Below are 12558 nucleotides of genomic sequence, written 5' to 3' on the forward strand. Positions count from 1 at the left end.
ATATTTTACCACCTCCTCAAAGAAGATGGTAAGCCGTTTGCAAATGTTCACAAAAACATTTTTCATGCGCAGGCAGTGGTCCATAAGACCAATGCCTGTTAATAAAAATGTTTGTATTTTTTTTTTTAAATCACATCCCATTTACCGTTTAAGGAAAATGGCTGCATTTAAAAGAAGAAATGCTTTATTTAAAAGCAATCACAGACACAGTGGTCTGCTTATTGCAGCAGACCACTATGCCGATCATTAAAGTCAAGCGTAGTGGGTCTCAAGTTATGACCTACCTCTTGCTTATTAATGAGGTTGGTCAAATTGACACTCCCTACTAATTGGTATTTTGTGACTCAACCTGTTAATACATAGGTCGCTTCTCATAATATCAGTGGATTCTTTAGAGGTCGGTGTGCAAATTGCAACCACTTCTAACAAACCCATTTTTGTACATTCCATTTAAGGAATCACAAATTGTGAATCGCTATTTGTCGTAATTTACAAATGCTTTTATACAGTCTTTGTACATGAGGACCTATGTTCGTACTACATTATGCAGAAAGTAGGTCGAAGTGTACCCTCAAACCAATATGTATGAGATGTGCATTAGAAGGTGTTTCATGTATGAGGAACATTAATTGTGAGTGAGAAGATGGTAAAGTAAAGAAAAAACGTAAATGTCAGAATTATTCTGAGTAGACCCAGAAGGTTAGAAAATTACTAGCTCATGGTGTAAATAATTTAGTGAGGTGAGCCCCTGCAAAACGTTTTGTGGGTCACCCGCAGGTCAGAGGTCAAAACTATTCTCTGGATAGAAATTATGCAAAGGAACCTCTTGTATATGGAAGCTTGTAAGAACTGAGTAAAAATGTATCTGTACATTTCTTATTACAGTCTAGTTGTAACATCACTAGTCAGTCAGTGATACCTTTATTCAATACCTTTCAGTAACATAAAACTGTACTACAAAATAGATACAAAGCTTAAAATATTAAAAGTGACCATATATACAATTCAGTTATAAACAATAAAGAAAATAACAGATTACAGGGGTGTGGAATTTAATAAAATATCTACTTGTCCATGGGGCAGGTTGCTTCATAAATCTACTTGTCCTGTAACAAAATCCAGTTGTCCCTTTTGTGCAATGTGATGTGGCGACAAATTATGACAGCAATCTCATTATGTAAGAGCTCTGAAATAGCCTCTCTGTTTATGCCAGGGCTCGTTCATAGTAGGGTTTGAATACCACCAATTCCCTTATGTTGCCACGTTTCCGCAGATCTACATACTCTGGCTGAAGGTAATGGTAAGCAGTAGTTCCAGGGTTGGAAGGCCCTTCTGAGTCTGTGCAAATCTACCAACTTGCATGTTTTAAGAGTTTTCACTAACTCTTCTCTAATCCTTTCCCATACTGAGAAAGGTTGGATATTTACTCCTAACCTAAAACTTCTTCAAGGGTTGGGAAATAAGTGGGTAGAGGGAAAGTGAGCCTGCAAACACTCAGATTTTTGCATGAGCAAATCTACACCTGCATATTTGATCATGCTAAAATGCAGTTCACAAATATTTTCTAGGAGTACTATTTCTTAGCCTACTGCTGTAAAGTCTTGTGAATTCACAAACGTTGTACATCTGCACTTAATCCAAGGACATGGGTGCACTTTATTTAATAATTGGGCCCCTAATTAGGTCTGGCGTTAACCATGACCTTTTGTGTGTATTAAAATGTTGTCTCTCTCTGTCTATCGGCTAGCTTCACTGGGAGTGACAGCATTCTGTTCTTTCACAAGGAGCATATCGATACAGTTGTTTTGTTCCGTGCCAGGAACTACTATGCAATGTGTGCTTTTTGAGACCAAAACTATTTTTGCTTTTGCCAATGTTTGTTATAATGGCAAGGGCCCAGCAGCTCCCAGACTAATAATGTTTTACAAAAACCATGCCAAAACAAACCACGCATTGACAAAACCAAAAGGCTGACCAACGATTTCAGATCTACTGGCTTTACCAATGCTTGTTTATTTTTGTTTCCCATAACCTTATTAAAACTAGTTACACTTATTTTCCATTATTAATATTTTTGGGAAATACTAGCATGCATCAACACATTTTACTAAATGATGCTGCAAAGGAAATGGTACCTACATTTTTTCAGTAGTTTAGCAAAATGTTTTTGCATTTTTTTTTTTTGTGAACGTTTTTATTTTGAAAGCAAAGAATCATCAAACTTGCTTTCAGGCTTCTGCAAATATTTGCATGTAATCAGAGAGCATTCTGGGAGCACTATACATATCCTCATATTGGTAAACTTTGCAAACCTGTGGCACATTTTTATACTCTTAACCACTGTCAGTAGTGCAGTCTGAGCTTACAACATTTACTTGAAGAGCTCACCCTAATAATAAAGGCTTTGCATTAATGAACCATAAATACAGGTTTGAACAGCATTAACACATGGACGCATGTATTACCTTAACTGCAGGCAATGCCTTTCCCTGGTCCATAATGTGGTACTGTAAACTGGCAGCCAAAGGGTTTGTGCTGTAGGGGGTTGAGCCTACTTGTCCCAAGGACACAATACACATGACCACTTGTTGCCCTTGACCCCAAACAGTATGTCCTGGGCGTAGGGCTATAAGAATTCCATATCCCTGGATTAAAAGGGAAACCAATTCCATCCATTTGAATAAAGTGCAACAGATCTCCTATGAGGTACTTTAGCTATGGGGAAACCCCCCTCATGTTTTTCCTTATTTTCGGTACCTGCCAAATGTAAGAAGACATTACACCGCACACATATGGAGTATGTAATTGTTGTTAGTTTAAAAGTGCTGGGTTGCACTGTCTAAAGTTAAGTGTTTTAAATAAAGGTAAAATATATCTCTAACTAGGGATTTCATAAAATGTACAAAAAAATGAAATGTGCACATTAGTTGTGGGCGATACACTGTCATCATCACTAGTCATTTGAAATAAGAGAATTAAATCACTACTGTAATAAATTATAACTTTTAAGTTGTGGCCTGGCTGAGCAAGCAGACAGTGTGAAAGTTGGAGCACTGATCAGAATTACAACTGCTGGTTAAACAAGCATTTGCAATGCAATAGGTCTCGCAATTGCGAGATTTTTAGCTACTGGCATTGTAAATGACAATGCCTTTTATTTATGTGTTTAAAAAACCTGCAGTAATAAAAGGCATTGTAATTTGCAATACCAACAGGTCAAAGTTTCTTAAATACAAGACTTATTGCATTGCAAATGCTTATTGTTTACAAGTACACCATACTGCGCTTTAATGTTAAGCGGCCACACCCCTTTCTTTAGACGAGCCATGTCTAAAGAAAGGTCTGTGGCTGCTATTAAAGTGAAAGCACGGTAAGTGGCGCTTTTACCAAACAAAGCATGTGTTTGTCAAGTTGACAAACAAAAGCATTTTTTTTTTTTTGTAAAAGTGCCCCGTGAAAGTGTGCATGGCGTGCTGAATGTTGCAGGGAAGCATGTAGTGCCTGAAGTAGGATAAACTCATTAAAGAAAATAGTGCTTACAGACTAAATAAGACGTACTGTGTAACAACCAAAGTAAAAGGGCCAGTCCTCATGGGAGGTTACAAACGAAGACCAGGCGGTACTAAAGAGGGAAACAAGCCCATTAAGAAATCAGAAGCCAGCATGTACGAAGGACAATGACAAATATGGGCGGAGAGTGTGCGGGGCTTCAAGTCCATATTCCAATACAGCATGCCTCACAGAGCAGCTCATGCGCTGCCCAGGCTCGACCTAAAAAGAAAATATATAGGACAAGGAACATGAATAGCTGGTGCTCCAGGTGCCAGTGAGGGGCTTGATCCATCTTAAAATCAAATTGTGAACGATACCCGAGAAAGGAATAGATCCAAATTACTTCGGTCTGGCTTGACAATGCAGTAATAAAAAATTCTCTAAAATATATATAGAATGGAGTTTGACTCCATCCAGAGGTGTATTTTCTCTCACCTCATGTTACTATGTATCATTCCATCCCCTATGGCATGGTAGTTTTGCAATGCATGTGAGATTCATTTACATTTCAAAAGTACACTGAATCATCACTCATTTATTTTACTTATAAAAATATTCTGTACAGAATGCAATACACAGTTTTCCTTTGTTTTTTCAGTGCAGCAGGATTGTTAATAAATTTAATCACTCAAAATGCAAGGCAGAGTTACAGGCTTTGCCATTACTTGATTGTTAGGGCATGTTGTCCTATCCTCATACGTGGCTCTATCTCCTCCTATTGTTAGGATTTGTTGGCGACGAGGCGCAGGTGATCACAACTTCTACTGGCGATTCCAGAGTAAGGTCCTGTGGAAATCAAACATGACCACATCACCACTATTCTCGAGTACTTCGGTTTCAATTAGAGTGCAGTTGGGTTACGGTATCTGCGCACTGCGTCATAAGTTCTGTGTTTATGAAAACCCTTCCCACTAAGCAATAAAGGTTTTTGCAATAAAGGTTTGATACCTTGAGGAGGTGACCCGTTTGGTGCAGCTGATTCAAGAGATAAATTTAGGGGTACAAGTGAGGGAAATGCGGGCATATCCTTAGGTGACTCAATTATGGAGATTAGATTTCCAGATGGTATTGACGAATCATCATTACAGGAAGTACATAAAGCTTCTTTGGAGGAAAATCCACTCCTAGCTGGGGAAGTGACTATATGAAGGGGGGCCACGGCGAGAGGCGTATTTTTAATGAGCTCAATAGAGCAACGTCGCCTCGCCCTTAATTCCGCCAGAGTGGCATCCCGGTTATTCCCCGAGGTGACTTTAAATACATAACCATCAAGGGTCCCTTTACCTACACGATCAGCCATGTTACTACAACTATATCAATAGGCCGCTACCAGTAATACATACAACCAAACCCACAAGAGCAGCAGTGATTAATTCCAAATACTAATAATTATTCTGCAAAATAAGTGAGCAAATAAGAACAATACAATACGAAGGTTAGAAAGTAGGCACGGCCCGGCCTCCCTCGGCTCCGGAGGGCTACAGAGGGCCCGCCCTTTGCCCGGGCTTAGCCCGGCGCGTCCCGCGCGCGTCCCGCGCAGCGGGATGTGAGTCCGGATTAAAGAGACTCGTGAACCAATAGGCGGGAGGGCAGCCGTAACACACCTGAAGGTCCGCACACGCTCCTGGGAGATGTAGTCCAAACCAACTCCCCTCCGCGACCTCAGCAGCAGTCCAGCGGCAGAGACAGCCCCTCCAGAGGCAGCAACACAAGGTTTGCACAGATAGCCCAAGTTACGAAGCGGGACCCGCGTCAGCGGGTTCCGCAAGGTTTTTAAATGATTGTGGGCGGGAGGGCAGCCGTAACACACCTGAAGGTCCGCACACGCTCCTGGGAGATGTAGTCCAAACCAACTCCCCTCCGCGACCTCAGCAGCAGTCCAGCGGCAGAGACAGCCCCTCCAGAGGCAGCAATACAAGGTTTGCACAGATAGCCCAAGTTACGAAGCGGGACCCGCGTCAGCGGGTTCCGCAAGGTTTTTAAATGATTGTGGGCGGGAGGGCAGCCGTAACACACCTGAAGGTCCGCACACGCTCCTGGGAGATGTAGTCCAAACCAACTCCCCTCCGCGACCTCAGCAGCAGTCCAGCGGCAGAGACAGCCCCTCCAGAGGCAGCAACACAAGGTTTGCACAGATAGCCCAAGTTTCAAAAGTACACTGAATCATCACTCATTTATTTTACTTATAAAAATATTCTGTACAGAATGCAATACACAGTTTTCCTTTGTTTTTTCAGTGCAGCAGGATTGTTAATAAATTTAATCACTCAAAATGCAAGGCAGAGTTACAGGCTTTGCCATTACTTGATTGTTAGGGCATGTTGTCCTATCCTCATACGTGGCTCTATCTCCTCCTATTGTTAGGATTTGTTGGCGACGAGGCACAGGTGATCACAACTTCTACTGGCGATTCCAGAGTAAGGTCCTGTGGAAATCAAACATGACCACATCACCACTATTCTCGAGTACTTCGGTTTCAATTAGAGTGCAGTTGGGTTACGGTATCTGCGCACTGCGTCATAAGTTCTGTGTTTATGAAAACCCTTCCCACTAAGCTTAAAAGGGACATGGTAACGGCAAAGTGTCAAATATGAAGAGGTGATGATTATTCAACGAAGCACAAATTGAACATGTCGATGTAAGTTAGTCAAGGCATGAAATAATCTTCGTTCACAGCTATGGCTCCTGTCAGATGAACTGAGTTTTCGAAAAACACAGTAGATCGCCTTTTCAAAAGTACACATGGAAGCAAAGGGAACATGACAATTTGTACTAACTTTATTGGCCAAAATATACTCCTAAAACTAATTTGAAGATGAAGCGATATTTTATTAGGTTAATCACGTAGATGAACTTTAGAATTCTTTGCAAAACTCTAGAGTCCCAACACAAGGTGCGATTCATTCGAAATTATACTTCCAATACAACAAAATAGGACAATGTTATCATCCATGCGTTCATTCATTATTTTAGCCGTACACAAATCGATGCTCTCACTTATCCATCACTCTTTCATCCATTCATGCACACACTTCCTCTTCATACATCAGTTCAATTATTCACTCACTCCTTCATCCATACACTAAAATCGGCACAATACGCATTTATCCATTCACCAAATCGGTCACCCATTCAAAAAACTAACCTTTCATCCATCCATGCATTCACCCATTAATTCATAAACTCACTCATCCATCAATCCATTCACTAATCCTTTGACTTATTCTCAGAATCAAACTCTCACCATCACACTATGACATACAAAATAGCCAAATAACGTTTTCATTAAAAAAAGAGCCTGATTAAGGAAGTTAGCAAGAGAAGAATGGCGCAAAGAAGCTGAAATAAGAAGAGGCCATGTGCAGCAGCTGGAAAGCTGCCAGCGAGTTAGGAAGCTCCTCCGAGCAGCACAGACCTAAATATTCACTAAACAACAAGGTCGATAACTCCACCACCGTTCTGTACACTTCTCTAAGTAGGCAGCATGAAAAATAATGATGTAAAAGTATCGAGTAACCAATAAGGAATTACTAAATACGCAAGGAGAAAAAGTCTTTTTTTTTGTTAACAAACTGCCCGTGGTTTAAGAAGGTACTGAGGACGGACTACAAATCCTTTAATGCCCAGAGTCGGTTTCCATGCAGGCACCATTCTTCCCCTAGTTTCAATCACCATACCCCCTAGTTAGTGTGCACTCGGAGCCTTTCCTCACCGTATCCCTCTCGACCGGTATGCGAACATATGAAAAATCATATCCGTGTGTGCAAGAGAGGAAAGACGAGATTACAAAGCGCAGAGGGTGTACAGGTCTCCAGCACAGGCACCAACAGCCTAATCCAGTCTGAGAGACTCGGACCCGAACCCCACCTCCGTTTTTGAAGAAAAAAAAAAAGTACTGGTGGCAGCGTAATGTGTCCCATATTAAACTTGGGTGGGGAGCTTATCGTGCTATCCTGTTACATAGATGAGCCGGGTACACTCAACTCTGCGGCTGCTTGTAAGCCTGCAACCAAGAAGGAAATATATGCATCACTTGGCTACTACTAGAGTTTATGGTACAAAACCGAGGCACACCTTTGCTGCGCGGCCGCCTTTGTTTAAGAATAATGGCGAGCCGCCCAAAGGAATAGCAATGCCGGGCAGCCTATGTTGGAGATTCAGAGTGCTGCGCTGTTAAACAAATGAATAATAGCAAAATAGAAGAGCGACCTGTGCGTCCACCATTGTTTAGCATTAATGGCGTGCCACCCAGAAGAAAAGCAATGCCCAGCAGCCTATGTTTCACAGCCTATGTTTCACATTAGGAGTGCTCGCCATCGACATTGCGCGAATGTAAACAATTAGGGGCATATACATCAACCAAACTAATACCGATTCCTTAATAGCGAAAAATAAGGAATCGCCATTAAGGAATCGGTAATTGGCATGCATCAACAGATTCGGTAAAATTTAGCGATTCCTTAAAAATCGCTAAATTTACCGATTCCTTAATAGCGGGGCACGCAAACGGCCCCACTAGCAAATAGCGAGTTCGGTAATACCGATTTGGCTAATAGCGAGTTCGGTAATACCGAATTAGCAATTACCGAATCGGTAATAGCGAAATCGCAAATTGCTGCGTCGCTCCGGGAACAGGCTGATGACATCACCAACCAGGAAATACTGCTGCCCCACCCACATAGCCTCGACAGAGGAGCAGACAGGAGCTGGAAAGAAGGACAGGCTGTGCAGAGTGAGGCCACACAGATTCTGCCAGTCACAGCACACATCCATCATGTCGCAGGAAGTGCCATCCAGCGCTGAATCTGCACGCAAGCGCAAGAAGAAGTTTTCAGACAGGGAGCTGGAGTACCTCATCGAGGGAGTGTCCAGCAAACACGACCGCCTCTTTGGCAAGCTGTCCCTCAAGGTGCCTGAGACCGAGAAGCGGCGCATCTGGCAGCGCATCCGTGAGAGGATCAATGCGGTTGGCGTCACTAGCCGCAGCATCGACGATCTCAAAAAACGGTGGTATGACCTCCGGAAGCGCGCAAAAGAGAGGATTGCTGAGAGGCTCCGGGAGGCAAGAAGGACTGGAGGCGGAACAAGCACTGCACCATCCAACACAGCCCTGGAGGACCTTGTGGAAGGGACGATAGAGCGGGAAGCCGTCGTGGGGGTGATCCAGATGGACACGTCCGGCGCAGCCACAAGTGCCCAAGGTAAGATGCATGCCTGTGCCACACCCAGCATAGCGTAAATCCATACCCATGCCCCCAGCCCAATCTCACTGTGTCTGCAGCTCTGGCACAGACAGTTCCACACATGACACTACTGCATCTTGGGAGTTGTAGTCTAGTCAGCCCAGAGTGCAGGCACAGGCGTAAATCCTCACACAACACATATTTTGTACATGGCTGTAGACTGTTCATTTGTTGGACCACAGAGGGACATTGATGGGTACAACACTATGTAGGTGTAAGCATCCCACTAATCATGCACTGTTTCACACACAGATGCATCACCTGGGGACTCTGACGACAGCGACCAGCTGATCATATCTGAGACACCCGTGGAGTCAGACCAGGAGACTGTGCAGGATGCGCACGCACCGCCAACACCTGCCACCCCACCAGCACCACCTCCACCAGCGCCACAATCATCGGCACCAGCACCAGTGCCACAAGCCAAGGCACCTGCGCCACAAGCCAAGGCACCACCACCTGCGCCACAAGCAACGGCACCAGCAAGCCAGCCTGCAGCCAGTGCAGCCACAATACCGCAGAGGCACAGGCACCAAGTTGCGCCCTTGCAGGAGATGGCAACCCCCCCCCCCGCAATTGGCACCCACGCAGCGCACATCCACACCACCTGCTGCACCACATGGAGGCTCAAGACACGCACGGCGTCACAGGGCCCGTCGCAGTTCCGTCTCCTCAGCTGACCAGGATGTCCCAACAACCTCTGCAATTGAGGAGAGGATGCTGCGCACACAGAACCTGCAGGGAAGACATGTGGCTAGCATCAGCTGCAACATCGTGCGCCTAGCGAGGGAGATGCGCGCCATGACTGCAGCAGTCACCGACATGGGCTCCGCGGTCAGGGACATGGGCACGGCGGTCAGGGACCAGACCACTGCGGTTACTGATGGCAATGCTCAGCTCAGGGAGGAGGTACGTGAGCTCACCCGTGCCATCAGGGAGGGCCATGAGTCCCAGAGGAGGAGTAACCGGCAGCTAATGTTGCGTTCTGCCGCCGCTACCAAGGCCATACAACGGCACAGCAACTGCACCGCTGTGTTGGCACGCCGCACAGTCTCCCTGCAGGTGGACCTTGGGCACTTCTGCGGTGATGTTGCCAAGTCACTGAGACACATCACCACTGCTGTGGAACAACTTCAGAGCAGCACATGCAGTGCTGCAGCATTGGGAGGGGATGACACCAGTGAGGCTGCCTCCAGTGTCAGCAGCGTGTCACTGGCAGAGGCCAGCACCAGGCGCCGAAGTTCGCGTGCCTCCACGGGGACAGGCCGTGGTGAGGGTATGGATGCACCTGAGCGGAGGCTTGGTGTACGTGGCAAGCGGCACTAGAAAATTGGACATGCTGCAGGTCCATGGTGGAGCAACCATGGCCATCCAATTATCCTGTTTGCACAGGCCTGACTTTAAGGAACCTTTTATTTACATTTATGCAATCGGAGCATGATTCACAATGCTAGTTCTGTTGCACAATCCTCAGTGCTGCTGTGCATTAAACAGTTGCACCCAACACCAACTTGTAATGTCTCATTTTACCCAGGGTCAAAAATGATTTTGCGTTATGTCTGTCCGCCTCCTATGGCCCTCTGCTGTGTTTGGGATGTGTGCCGGTCGTCGTTGGGCGGGTGGTTGGTCAGCCTGGGGGTCGTCATCCCTGTCCACCTCCATGGGTATCCCCCTTCTGGTGGCAATGTTGTGCAGCATTGCACATACAGCAATTATTCGACAGCATGTGTCTGGTTGGTATAGCATTGCGCCGCCAGTCTTGTGGAGGATACGGAAGCGGCTCTTGAGAATCCCAAAAGTCCGCTCTATCACATTCCTCGTGCTGATGTGTGCAGCGTTGTAGCGATGTTCCTGCGGGGTTGCTGGATTTAGGTATGGGGTTAGTATGTATTCCCGCAGGGCGTAAGCACTGTCACCTAGAAGATAGAAGCATAGACTTAGCATTGGTGATGTACATACATGTGTGGTGTTGGTGTGGGGAAGCGTAGTTCTACTTACCTAACAGGAGTCCCTCTCCAAATTCGCCATTGAGTAGTCGCCTGTGCATTCCACTGTTGCGGAAGATGTATGAGTCGTGTGTGCTCCCTGGGAATTGTGCCACTAGGTCCGTTATGATGTTGTTGGCATCGCACACAACCTGCACGTTGATCGAGTGGTATGACTTGCGGTTCCTGAAAAGGTACTCATTTGCTGACGGAGGGCATATGGGGATATGCGTGCAGTCGATGCATCCAATCACATGTGGAAATTGTGCCACCTGGTAGAATGCCTGTTTGGTGCGGTCCAACTGCTGTGGGGTTGTGGGGAAGCTGATGTATCTGTGGAGCATTGTCAGCATGGCATCTAGGAATTTTTGGAAGAAGCGTGACAGTGCGCTTTGCGAAACACCTCCGGCAACCGCAATTACCCCCTGGAAACTCCCTGAGGCCAGTAGGTGCAGGCTGCATAGTACCTGAACGTGCGCAGGGATTGCATTTGTCCGGTGGGTCTGGTGCTGCAGTAATGGTTCCAGGTCTGCAATCAGGCGCATGATCATAGCGCGATTGAGGCGATATTTCTGGTACACCTCGTCCTCATTCTGGCCGAGCAGGGTTATGCGCAGTCTGAACACTCTCTCCTGTACCCTTCTCCTGCGCTGTCCTGCTGCATTGATCCGCATCCTCCTTGCAAGCACGTAGAGGGCAGCCATTTTGGGGGAGCCAACAGGGTCTCCTGGGCCAGATTTAAGGGTTTAGTGATTGCCTCAATCATTTGCACATGTAGGAATTTTTTTTTTTTTTTTTTTTTTTTTGTGTGACTTTACCTCCAGGTTTTGATTCCCCTTATTTAGCTCTGGCAAAATAGCGATTTTTGGGATTTTCGGTATTAGCGAGTTTTGTTGCATTGGGGTGCGATTCGTTATTTGCTATTGGCAATTTCCGGGAGCTAATAGTGATTTCGGTAATTGCGAATTCGGTATTTAGCGATTCGGTAAATTAGCATTTTGGGTATTAGCGATTCGGTATGTTCGAGGTTATTTATTTAGCGATTCGTTATTTGCTCGGGTTTTGGGTTGATGCATTGGGATTGGGTATTTTTAACGCAATACCGGGAGCTATTACCGAATCGGTATTTTACCGACTGGACTTTGGCTTGATGCATAAGGATGTTAGAGACTAGTTAAAGGTGACCGTGCGAGTCCGGATAGGCGGAGCCAAAAGGAGACAGGGCGGTCACCAAACAGCCTCACTTTCAATCGGAGGCCAGCGTTTTACCATAAAGGATGATGCTGTCCAATCGAAAGGATGGGCGGAGCTTCCACTCCACTTCCAAAATCGACTCGACGACAATAGATCTCGCAGAGCGAGCAACGTATGCGCTGCAACGCTAGACGAGACCTAAAAATTAATGGGATAGCTAGTTTCAGTTCTCTATCCTCTGAAGTATTCGGCACCAATAAATTAACAACCTTTACGGATAAGGAGCTATTCATTGCACTGGGTTGGTATTTTCCACTTCTAGAATTTATTACATGAAAGCAGCAATTTTTGTGAAGAGCAACCGTTATTTTAAGTGACTTACATTAAAATTCCTAAAATATCTATATTTTAGATATAATGGGCATGTTCATTTCACAGTATAGAATCCGTATTTATCCCACATGTCTGTAACCATGGTACATTTTTCATGAAGCATCAAGAGACCAAGGATTTAAGCTGTTTGATAGAATAGTGATGGTGTGGCCATGTGGGAAACAGCCTTTACAACGAGGTAAATACACGTA

General features: G+C 45.2%; 1 protein-coding gene across 1 annotated transcript in view; it reads left to right on the forward strand.

Annotated features, from left to right (window-relative positions):
• Window positions 1-12558, forward strand: part of LOC146783804 (uncharacterized) — a 33495-nt gene that overhangs the window by 13370 nt on the left and 7567 nt on the right. The window lies entirely within an intron of this gene.

This window comes from Triturus cristatus, chromosome 11 (genome assembly GCF_964204655.1).
Source record: "Triturus cristatus chromosome 11, aTriCri1.1, whole genome shotgun sequence".
In the NCBI taxonomy this organism is placed as follows: Eukaryota; Metazoa; Chordata; class Amphibia; order Caudata; family Salamandridae; genus Triturus; species Triturus cristatus.